At 42.8% G+C, this 12,762-nt stretch overlaps 1 protein-coding gene across 3 annotated transcripts in view; it reads right to left on the bottom strand.

Annotated features, from left to right (window-relative positions):
• LOC128830026 (transmembrane 4 L6 family member 1-like) overlaps positions 1-11,417 on the bottom strand; it is a 31,580-nt gene extending 20,163 nt beyond the window's left edge. The window contains exon 1 of one of the 3 annotated variants that reach the window (XM_054015638.1): positions 11,216-11,417. The gene's annotated coding sequence lies outside the window, so the exon portion shown is untranslated. Of the gene's footprint in view, positions 1-732; positions 805-3,525; positions 3,668-11,215 lie in introns of those variants that run through there. The other 2 variants (XM_054015637.1, XM_054015639.1) reach the window with 2 other exon arrangements.
• Positions 11,418-12,762: the final 1,345 nt, after the last annotated feature.

Raw genomic sequence — 12,762 nt, 5'->3', positions numbered from 1 at the left:
ACAGATTTTTGCCTCAGCTCTCTAAATGGCCCCCTCAAGGATTGAACTCACAACCCTGGGTTTAGCAGGCCAATGCTCAAACCTCAGAGGTAGAGCATGATTTAGACTTCATGCCCATTCATTTCTTTGCTTCTCTACTCAGGCTACAAAAAACAAAAAACAAAAAAGACAGAGACAAGATGGGTGAGGTAATATCTTTTTCTGGACCAACTTCTGCCCCCAACCTTGCCAAGCTGATCATCAGAAGCAAGGTCCCCACAGATCAAACCCACCAATTCAAAGCAGCACCAGATCTTGCCAGATGCAAAACCTGCAGACACATTTCTACTGCTATGATGATCAACACTGCCCCACAACACATCTTTCAAGATCCATTGGTCCTACGCATGCCTATCCCAACATGTGGCATACCTTATCCAATGCACTAAATGTCCCAATAACAACTATATGGATGAAACCTGATTACTATGCTCTCAAACAAATTCACACAGAACAACCATAAAAGACAAAAAGCCCATATCACCCATGGGTGAACACTTTTCACAAAATGATCACTCTGTATCTGACCTCTCAGTCCTCTAAAGGAATCCTTCAAAAGATGAGTCATGGTCATGAGTCATGGTCAGGTGTTAACAGGCCACTCCACCTTGAATGGTCTCTTAGAATATGTGTTAACTACTTTTGCTAAGCAATCTGTTCCAGCTTGTATTTACCGGAGTACCTTTCCCATACCTGAAGAAGAGCTCTCTGTAAACTCAAAAGCTTGTCTGTTTCTCCAACAGAAGTTAGGTCAGTGGTGTGGTGTGGAGTGATATTACCTCACTCACCTTGTCTTAGCAATACAACAAATCTTCATTTGATTTTTTTTATTTTTAAATATTAACCTGACTTGTCTCTCTAATATCCTGGGAACAACACAGCTATAACAACACTACAAGATAATACCAATGGTGATTGAGGGGGTTACGGCATGGAAATATATCCACTAAGAAGTGAACTCATAGTTCCAGTCCTTCTCACATAGGATACTGAAAGGTAACTTTCAGTCACTGTGGATTTGGGTTGGATTCACACCATTGATCTAGAAAAGAAAGGCTCCATATCCCAGGCCAGACAGCATCCTCTCAAGATGAAACCCATAGAAAGGGACAAAGGGAAAGGGAAACTCCATGATGTTCCCACCTCAGAAATGTCTTTATCCTAACGCCTCTGATGTGAGAGGACTGCTATATGACCCACTTTAGTACTGTACAGACAGGGCCGGCTCCAGACACCAGCCTGGCAAGCAGGTGCTTGGGGCGGCCACTCCGGAGAGGGGTGGCGGGTCCAGCTATTTGGCGGCAATTCGGCGGACGGTCCCTCACTCCCGCTCGGAGCGAAGGACCTTCCGCCGAATTGCCGCCGCAGATTGCAATCGTGGCTTTTTTGGGGGTGGGGGGGGTGGGGGGGGGCTGCTTGGGGCGGCCAAAACCCTGGAGCCGGCCCTATGTACAGAAGATAGATTGATTGCATTTCAGTATGGTGTGCTTCTTCATCAGCTGGTTCAATCAGAATGAAATCTTTGGATAACATGTCCCTATCTGGGTTAGTGCACTATATACACAATCCACAGTTTTCAAAGGCTGTTGCTAAAATATTAAATAAAGAACAGAGACAGATTAGAGGTTTAATACTAAACTCACAGATATCACCAGTTCCCAAAGGAGGGAGGTCTGATTGATACTGGAACCTGATCCACAAATAGTTCTCCATGAGAGGTTTGAAGCTTGAGATTATTGGGATTGGGTTTTTGGTTTTTTTGATTTTTTGCATTCTGCTGTTAACATCTAGTAGAAACCCACAATTATTATTATAACTGCTATTATAAATAAATATTCATATTGTCATAGTGACTAAAAGGATCAAGGACCCATTGTGCCAAACACTGTATAAAATAGAAGTAGATACAGGCAGGTAGATCTCTGCCTTCAAGAAGGTTATAATCTAAAAAGAGGAGAGATTTATAAAGTGGAGGGGAAGGGGAAATGATCAAACTATATGCCATTTTTATACACAGACATACATTTTTATATATACGGTGCAAATATTTTTGGAATAACAAAAAAAGTCAATATCAGAATTACCCATTTGCTCCCACAATTGCGTGCCTGGAATGCTCCTCAGTTTAGCCATTATACATTGGCTGATTTTTCATTGGTATTGTGGCAGAAGTGGGTCTTGAGAAGGGATGTGAAGGAGGAATGCGTATAGCTTTAGAGATCAGTTCATGGAGGGTGTCCCAAGCATAAGGAGCAGTGTGGAAGAAAGCAGAAAAATATTTGAGGGAGAAGCAGACAAGCTGATGGTGGAAGCTGGCATTACTGGCAGAGAAGGGACATCAGGGCAATGAATTAAGAGAGAAGAAAGGACCAGTGAGTTGTGTATGACATGAAGTTTGAACTTGGTGCAGTGGAACTGAGGGATACAGTGAAGGGATTCCAAGAAATGCAGGATGTTGCTATCACATAGTAGAGATTGCCAGTCTTTTTGTCAGTCTGCATTTCTGCAGAGTGTAATGTGCATTGTTCGCCACTGCTACAAATTTAACAACAAAACTTAGCATTTACGTACCGTACCTTCTGAGCATTTTACAAGCATTACATAGAGTAATTCAGCTTTAAAACAAGTTATCTGTAATTAAACGCTTTTAGAGAGAGATCTTTAAGAAAGGTAATTCTTGCCTCTCACTATCATTACTTACTATTCAGACAGTGCCCAAAATTGGGCAGAGCATTTTACAATAATTTATGAAGACAGTTCCTGGCTCAAAGAGAAAAAAAAATCTAAATAGATAGACAACATACAAAGGAAGGACGAAGAGGGAGGGAAAATGGATGTAGATATTTTTCCTATGTCAGCTTTGTGTATTTGCCTTTTTTTTTTAATTAACTTTTGCCCATCTGCACTTACTTTGCATTTTAACCCTTGCTCTCTTCCTGTGCATGCCAACCCTTGTCTGTTTGCACTACCATTTTCTCAAAATAAGCACATACAGCTTAACTACATTTCTGTAAAAGTCAGATCATGGAGGGAAGTTTCATATTCCCCTTGTGCAGCTTTTGGATATACCCATAGGGCCAGATCATTGGTTGATGTAAATCAACATAGCTCAATCAACTTCAGTGGAGCTAAAATGACTTACACCAGATGAGGCTCCAGTGCACTATCTTTGCAATGTCTGACTATCCCTTCAGACTGCAAGGAGAATCAACCTAAGCATCGACAAGTTCAGCGACTGCTTCTCCCACTGAAGTCAGAGCAGCTTGCACCTGCCCACATCAGGGCTGAATCTGATCAAGTTACAGAAGAGAAGACATACCAGAGAGGCTTGAACATCTTGCCAATCTTACAAAGAAGAATCAAACCCGCTCCCTTCAACTTCAATGAACAAGACTGTGTCTGCAGTGGCCTTCTGCTTTTTAATTAGAGCTCTCAATACATTAACCTATGTAAAGCTGAAGAAAGTAAGAAAATATCTCGGCTTACCTGGCTATACAGGATTAAAATAGCTACCAATGCTTCAGCGCGCCGAATAGCAAAGTGATTTTTCAGCTGGCTTCAAGTTTTATATTTCCCCTCTCCCTGTACCAGCCTCAGAGAGGTACAGAAATGTTCTTGAGTGATAGATTCCATTAAACAAACAGAAGTTTCTCCCCAAAGAATGAGGAAATACCCAAAACTATCCCTGGTTGGCCAGTACACAGGCTGCATGTCACCCTGCAGTATTGATTTTTTTAAGGCACTGTTCCACTGGTCAATGCCCCCCCCCCAGGTCTCATTGATTTGCTGTAGGTCGGTGCAGTCCTTTTTCCTGCCACAACCTTTTAAATTGTGCGTGATGTCACAAATTTGGAAGGCCAAGAAAAGAAACAAATGCAATGCACAAAATAAATATGAATGTATTAAACCAAGAGAACGTACGAGATGATGGCAAAATACAGTGAGACGCTCTTAGAGGAAAGTCTTTTTCACAGAGCAGTTTTGCAATAGGTCAAATTCTGACCCAGTCTTTGCCTGTCGTGTAGAGCTGGTTCCATAGTCAGCTGATACGTGGGGGCATAGGCCCCCAAGAAGTTTGATCACCTTTGGGTCCAATAAACTGCTAATGCTCCCTGCAATATCTTCTATAGCTATTAGGAAGGAAAACACAAGAGGCAGCAGCTTCTTCCTCCACTTCTTCTGCAAGGCCCATTGCTGAGCAGGGACTGGAAGGAATTCTGCTTCTCACTGCAGAATGGTCAGGAGTACCATTGGCTCCCAGCCTCTCCCCAGAACTGTGACTCTTCCGATTGGTCAAAGACCAGCCAAGGAGGGGGGAAGAGAAGGAGGAGAAACAGCAGATAGGATCTCAGATGTGGGTGAGGCGGTTGGAGCACTGGGCCAGGTGAGAGAATAGGGGTTTGTAGGATGGCGGAGGTGGGGAACTGCAGCTTGGGGAAAGCAGGCAGATACTGCAGAGGGTTGATAGTTAGGTTGTGTGCATATGTTGGCAGTGTATAAGATGAGCGTAGGGTGGTTCATTTGTGTGACGGAAGGGTGTGACCCTAACAGCATCCCATGGCCAGAGGGCCAGGGGCTTACTGGTATCAGGTAATGAGTTTCAGATGGCCTGACCAAGTCAGTGTACCCCAACTCACTATGATTATAATCTGAATCTAAAAGGTGTCATGTAATGTGTCATTGGAAAACTAATAACTAACCGATTGTTAATATTCTTGTATGTTGTATGTAGTTGGTGGGTATTAAGAGTCATGGATATATGCTGGGATCCTGACTAATGTTTAAACCGAGCATGTCAGGGGGAGTTGGTAAATAGATTGCCCTAGACAAAGGAATGTGTGTGCTCCTCTAACAAGCAGGGGAGGAAGAGAAATTTTATCTGGTCTATAAAGACAGGGGGTCTGAACCTCAAGTGGCAAGCAACTGAATCAGCTGCTTGTATACAATATTACTGTATTAGAAAAGTATACCTAGTGAGGTGTTTTATGAAAGCCTATGACACACAGGTGATTAATATACGTAATTGTGAATTGTATGTATTAACACTACCTAAGGAATTGTGGATACTCATTGATATGATGCGTTACAGTCTGTGACCAAACAAAGGGAAAAACAGGTTTTACTCAGAGAGGAGGGAAGGCAGCTATCTACCTGTCCCACATGAAATTAAATAAGGTATGACCAAAAACAACAGAAGCCCCATTTATATAGAAATCAGCAGGGGGATGGGAAGTCCACAGGAAGGGAAGAACAGCATGAGGTCATCCTGCCTCTTGAAACAAGATCATTGAACTTTGGAAGATATAAGCAAGGACAGAAGCCATCTTTGGCATCCATCGCTAGACAGACACAAGGGAACAGCGCTCTTGCAAGCTGAGACAGATGGGTCCTTCAACCAAGGAGGGGTGAAGTCTCTACTGAATATAGATGAGAAACCAGCTTAGGCAAGTATCAGAGGGGTAGCCATGTTAGTCTGGATCTGTAAAAAGCAACAGAGTCCTGTGGCACCTTTAAGACTAACAGATGTATTGGAGCATAAGCTTTTGTGGGTGAATACCCACTTCGTCAGCTTAGGCAAAGATCTTTTACTTAGGAAACCATGGGAAGCCAGCACCTTGTCCTTCTGTGGAAGGTCCTGACTGTGAGAAATTCAGCCATGACTGGGACAAAAGGAACATTGGTAAGAAAAAAACATCTTGAACAAAGCCTGTACCTTACTAGGTTAAGTTTTAGTCACTAGGCATCACTTAACCTATGTCGTATTGCTAATAAACTGGTTTTATTTTTACTATAAACCAACTCAGTGCTATGTTTGCAGGGAGGGTGGATTTACCTCAGTTAAGTTAATAAACTGTGATGTGCTTTTGTCTCTTTAAAGGAGCAAACAAGATGTATCAATTCTCTGCGTGGCCCAGGAGAGGGCCGGACACTTCAGGGCAGACGGTTTTGGGAAAATTCAGGACAGGGTGTGTGTTGGGGTCACTCTGCAGGTAGTAACCACAGCTGGTGAAAGCCAGGGTGTGGCTGTCATGCTGATCCAGGGATGTACCACATACAGAGACTCAGGGTGTGACCTGCATACTGGTCTGCTGGTGTCCAAGTTGTGAGCTGCAGCAGCAGGGCGTTTGAGGCACTCAGAGTTAAGGGGCAGGCAGTGGCATAACCCCTCACTGGTCTGAATGCAACAGAAGCATTTGTGTGCAAGTGTTTGTGAGGCGGGCACAAAGGTGCGTGGTGAAGGCATGCAGTTCTGCGGGGTGGGACGAGGTGAGCTGTAGAGCATAGGTGCCGGGTCCATGGGTGCTCCACGGCTGGAGTACCCACAGGGAAAAATTAGTGGGTGCAGAGCAGCCAAACTCCCTTCACCCCCCGCCCCACCTCCTTCTCCCCCCCACCCAGCGTCCTGCATCCCCGCTCCTCTGCCTACCTCAGGGCAGGGGTGGGAACAGGCAGGGCCCGGGTGGGGCCTCATGGAAGGGGTGGAGTGGGGGCAGGGCCGGGGGCAGAGATGGGGTCGAGCACACAGGGGAAAGCGGGAAAGACGGTGCCTATGCCGTGGAAGTGAAGAGGGAGAAAGTGTGAGTGAAGACAGGGAAAGAAAGAGGGAGTGGAGGGATATAAAAGAGGTAGAGTTTTGATTGTGTGTGTGTGTGTGTGTGTGTGTGTGTGTGTGTGCAGGGTGTGGGAGGGAAGCAAGAGCACAGTCCCAAGTAGGAGAGAGTGAGAATATTGAAGGGAAATTCTACACAGGGGTTGGCAGGAGAAAGTGGGGGCACAGAGGGCAAAGAAAGGCCTTGAAGGAACACAAGAGAAAAATAATGCCATGAAATTTTAAAATAAATGTTAAATACAGACAAATTAGACTGAGAGAAGAGACACACTGAGGGAAGGGGAGCATGGCCAGGTACTTGATTTGATAGAAAATGTGATATCAAATTATTGGTAAAATATACACATAAAACACTGTAAGTAACAGGCCATGGTTGGACTTGCACCAGCCCAGCCCACTAACAACCACCAAATATCTGAGAGCTCCCTGCTCTCTGATAATCCCTGCCCCTAGCGCAACTGTAGTGCTGAGAGGTGGCACTTGACTGACCATCTTATATCTTCTGCTTCCTTCTGCCTGGGCGATAGCACTCTGACAGCGTTGTGGTAGTGGTGCTGCTGCTGCTGCTTCACACCTGCATTAGCAAGTGTGTTTGATTTGTTATTTGTCACACAGCACAAATCACTGAAATAATAAAATAGGTATACATAGTGGGAGGCACCGTGGCCTAATATATAACGCACCACCAAGGACTCAAGAGGCCTGACTTTTATTCTTAGCTCTGTCATTAGACAGCAGGGTGGTCTTGGGCAAGCCATTTTACCTCCCTTTGCCTGAGTTTCCCCATCTGTAAAATGGGGATAATGATACTCACCTCCTGTGTGAAGTGCCTTGAGATCTATACGAGAGCTAGGTTATTTTTAACTGGAATATTGTAATGGAAAATGCCAGCGATATGAAACCTTTCCAGTCTGTACTCCGGTGGCTTTTAGTGTTCTGCAGCCCATCCCCTGCTCAAACAATATTTTTACTAGCTGCCTAGGCCTGCTCCACAGTCACATCTGTGATTTCTAAGGGTTTAGGAGCCCCCCTCTGAGTGCAAAGTCCCCTCACTCCACACAGGCAGAGTCTGTGACTCTGGCTTCAAACTGCCATATATGAGCTCCCCAATATCCATGACTCGGGGTAGGGGAAGGACAGTCCTCCCCATGGTTGACTGACAGCCAGGGAGAACTGAACAGAGTGCATGGCCCATAAAATGATCTCACTCAGGGAGAGGATGGGCTCCACTGTGGTAAAACTACTCCTCCAAACCCAGTCATGAAGGGAGGGGGACTTAGCCTTCCTGCTACACCCCAAACCCCACATAACACAGTAAGTGTTAGGCAAGACCTGTAAAAGGTGATGGCATCCTACAGCTTTAATTAATAACCTATGTGATCTCAGTGAGGATCGGGTAGAAGAGCAGGTCAGGATCCACAAAGGACTGTTAAGGGGGGTTCCTGGCCCCTGTGAACCGTGACAGTTTACCAGTGTTGGAGTGAGTGCCCCACTGTGCGTTGGGTCTCATACTCAGGATCGGTCAGGTCAGTGTGCATCCAAGATAGGAAGGTCAGGAGCTACTGCTTCCTTCAGTGAAGCACACCACAGGGCCAAGATTTGTCCTTACAAATGGCAGTTGTGTCATTTCCAATGTCATGTTAAAAATGTTTAACACAGACAAGAGGGTGACTAGCCTTGTGGAGAAGGGGGAAGCGGTAGATGTGGTATATCTTGACTTTAGCAAGGATTTTGATACTGTGTTGCATGACCTTCTCATAAACAAACTAAGGAAATGTAACCTAGATGGAGTAATTATAAAGTAGAAAGCCATTGCCAGAGACTAGTTACCAGTGGTTCACAGTCAAGCTGGAAGGGCATATCAAGTGGGGTCCCACAGGGATCAGTTTTGGGTCCAGTTCTGCTCAATGTCTTCATCAATGATTTAGATAATGGTATAGAGAGTACACTTATAAAGTTTGCAGACAATACCAAGCTGGGAGGGGTTGCAAGTGTTTTGGAGGATAAAATTCAAAATGATCTGGACAAACTGAATAAATGGTCCGGAAACAAGAAAATAGGATGAAATTCAATAAGAACAAATACAAAGTACTCCACTTAGGAAGGAACAATCAGTTGCACACATACAAAATGGGAAATGATTGCTTAGGAAGGAGTACTGCAGAAAGGATTCTGGGGGTCATAGTGGATCACAAACTAAATATGAGTCAACAATGTAACACCGTTGCAAAATAAGCAAACATCATTTTAGGATGTATTAGCAGGAGTGTTGTAAGCAAACCACGAGACGTAATTCTTCCACTCTACTCTTCACTGATTAGGCCTCAACTGGAGTATTGTGTTCACTTCTGGTGCCACATTTCAGGAAAGATGTGGAAAAATTGGAGAAAGTCCAGAGAAGAGCAACAAAAATGATTAAACATCTAGAAAACATGACCTCTGAAGGAAGATTGAAAAAATTGGGTTTGTTTAGTTTGAAGAAGAGAAGACTGAGAGGGGACATAACAGTTTTCAAGTACCTAAAAGGTTGTTACAAGAAGGAGGGAGAAAAATTATTCTCCTTAACCTCTGAAGGCCAAGAAGCAATGGGCTTAAATTTCAGCAAGGGTGGTTTAGGTTGGACATTAGGAAAAACTTCCTGTTGGGGTGGTTAAGCACTGAAATAAATTGCCTAGGGAGGTTGTGGAATCTCCATTGTTGGAGATTTTTAAGAGCAGGTTAGACAAATACCTGTCGGGAATGGTCTAGATAATACTTAGTCCTGCTATAAGTGCAGGGGAGTGGACTAGATGCCTCTCGAGGTCCCTTCCAGTCCTACCATTCTATGGTATCCATCCATCCATCCATTCATGCATTTATATGGCCCACGTCACCTGTGCTTGTTGCATAAAGATTCGAAACAGCAACCAGATTCATGACTAACTCAGTCCAGGTGTAAGCTTCTTAAAGAGGATCTTGTGTTCAGACCAGTACAGATTATTTTCTAGATAGGAATATCAATCAGTTGCCATTCCCTACCCTTTTTTTACCTTTAGGTCTCTTCTTTCTCTCTCTTGCACAGCAACCTCAGTTTCTTAATTCTAGCTATCCTTGGTCTAGTATAGGGTAGTGATGTCATGTGTTGGCTAGACCCATCAGCAGCCCTCCTGTCCAGCACAGGATTAGCCTCCTACAATCCTGACTGCCTGTACCTACCCTCCCACTACACTGCTAAAATGACAGTCTCCTATGCTGCTATTATCTATAGTACTCATCATTGATTTTAATGAAGCGACGCCAACTTACAGCCAGCTGTGGATCTGGTGTTCAATGTGCAAGAAACTTTTTACCTGAGATAACAGAAATAATGTGCTGTTGCATATGGTCTGCAAGTGACAAAACTGGCTCAAAAAATGGGAGGGTGAAATCATTACCCCGCTTAAATCAATGGTAAAACTCCCATTGACGTCAGTAGGGCCAGATTTTCACCTTGGATGTCTAGAACAGAAGTGCTCAAAGACCAAAGAAAGGGAAGAAAGAAAGAACTTAAGTCATAAAAAGCACAGAGCAAATATACGTGTGCTAATGCAATGCAATGCATATTTTCCAATGATAAAGTAAACAATAGCACCTCACTCATTTTCACTAGTAACTGGGAGATCTATTGTGAAAGCAAGAAGCAACCAAATAAAAGTCTGGCTTAATGCATCAAAAATGTCTTTGTACTTTAGATTTATTTATTTCTGATAAATAGCATACTATAACAGGAAATATGCAGGAGTGCATTGTGTAAGTAATGAAATCTCAGGCATGTGAGACTATTACAGCACCTACTATCGATCTTTGCTGAGAGGGCAGTAGAGAAGGCTAGTTCTTTGGTGAAGACAATGAGGTTTTGAGGATTAGTGAAGTGAGAATTAGTCAGGTTTTATTGTAATGTAAAATGAGGAGCCGATAAGAGTGCATTTCTCATTTCTAAAATGGATCTCTTTGGGTCTGTAATCCCATTGATGGTACTACAGAAAGCATTGCTCTGCGTGAGTCAGAGTGACTGAATCCAGCTCACAGTCTGGGTCTGAAGGTAGTGATCTTTATTTTTTCAGAAGGTTAGTTAATAATATGTAGAGTATTCAATAGAAACACCAAAGAAAAACAGCATTGTAAAAATCCCAAGCTAGATTGTGACACATGAAATTGCCTTTTTAACATTTGCCTTAAGAAATGGTACTTTGCCAATTAGTTTGGACATAATACAGAATCAAAATGGCGACGTTCCAAACAAACCCAAACAGTTCTATAAATACTGATTATTTCCCTCTTTTCTTCACTACCAAATGAAGAGCAATAAGCAACACATTCCCTTTAAGGCTTCTTAAAAGCAAATAAAAGGTTCAGTTTGAATATAGAACCTCTGTTTTATTGTTGTTCCTCTTCCATACCCTTTGTGCTCAAAGGGAAAGGCTGTTAAATACATGGGGGCAGATCCTTTGCTGGTGTAAATTGTCACAGCTCCTAGAAAACTAGCTCCAGAACTTTAATTACATCAACTGAGGATCTGCCCCATTAAACCGAGATAGATCAACTTACCTTCCTGTGCTGGTCAAAACAAAAACGTAGCATAGGATGGTTCAAAGACAGCAGGATGGCTGTTTATGCTTCCAATCGCCAAACCAAAAGTCTGTCTGTGTTAGTCTTTGGCTGACTTCCTTCAAACTTTCTGGAGTGATTAATTTGCCCTAAACAAACCAAGAATTTGCTTTAAACTATTTAGAAAAAACCCTGAACTTTGTCTGTGGAGTGGCCGGTAACCAAACTAAGTACATATATTGTGTGTGTCTGTTTGTCACCCCCCAGTATTGATTTTTAAGGCAATGAAAGCATTGCTCTGTTCCACTGATCAATGTCCCCGGTTATATTGATCAACTGTACATCAGTGCTGTATTTTTTTTTTACCATAAACTCTTTATTAATTTTCCAGTTATGCTCAGTGGCACAAGTCATGAGAAAGGAAATGTAAACATATACAAATATATATATCTACACCATATTAAGAATCAGAATACCAGCTGTAATATTACCTTGTATAGTATAATATGTGATTTGGAACCAAATTATGCCATCATTCTGTCTTGCAGGGTATATTTGATTGTCCACTTACTCCTTTAATAGCTCTGTTCTATTATTAATGTAGAGATTGTGTACTAACTACAACTGGTCCTCTTAGTTGTTTACATTATATTTAAACAACCAAATTCTGCTGTCATTTATACCGGTATAAATCTGGAGTGAAGTCAGAAGCATTACTCCAGGTTGACACTTGTATTACTGAAAGCAGAATTTGTTCTAGTGTTGGCATCATCACAAACACTTTGGTTTTTCCAATCTTATGATGATCTTCTATTATTCAGGTATTTCTTCAACTCTGGGGAAGTGAGGGGCTGTTTTTTCCTGGGGAAGGGTCTGCCATTGCCTCCCCCCAGATCTGGGGGACAAAGCCACCTCATGTTCTAACATATAGGGAAATGATTGTGAGTTCTTCACAGAAGGGATCAATGTCTTCTCTGTTTGGAAAGTGTGTAGGTGCTACCAGAAATGGCAATAATACATGCAATAAAACAATATAACACAGCAAACTACTTTGTTTAAATTAAGAATGAACATGAATCCTAATATATGGAATAAGAGGACTTTCAGACTAGGTTTTAAACATGCACTCTACCCTCTTTATAAGTGTGTGTGCTACAATCTCTTTCTTATAAAGATGTCTTGGCTTCCGTTAATATTGTTATTGTTAAACTGATATAGAGTTCTCTGAATGTACATGTGCTTGTAACAACTTCATCACCTTTAATGTACCTGTCTCCATTATATTCTTTCAAACTGCTCTCCTTTTTTCCCTCTCTTCCTCATACTCTTCCTTTTTGAATCCCTTCCCATACCCTTATGCACCTATCTCCATTCTCTTCTCCACTCAGACAATGTACAAAGCCTGGCTTACGGTGAGAAATGGCTAGCCCAATCTACTCTTACAGCAATGGTTCAACAGGCAGCAATGATACAACTAGGAGACAGACCTTGGGAAGCAAGCCACATATTTATCCATTAACAGTATGTTGCCTGCTGTGTGATCTCAC

Source organism: Malaclemys terrapin, chromosome 1 (genome assembly GCF_027887155.1).
Source record: "Malaclemys terrapin pileata isolate rMalTer1 chromosome 1, rMalTer1.hap1, whole genome shotgun sequence".
NCBI lineage: Eukaryota > Metazoa > Chordata > Testudines > Emydidae > Malaclemys > Malaclemys terrapin.
This window is presented reverse-complemented; position numbering and strand designations above follow the sequence as displayed.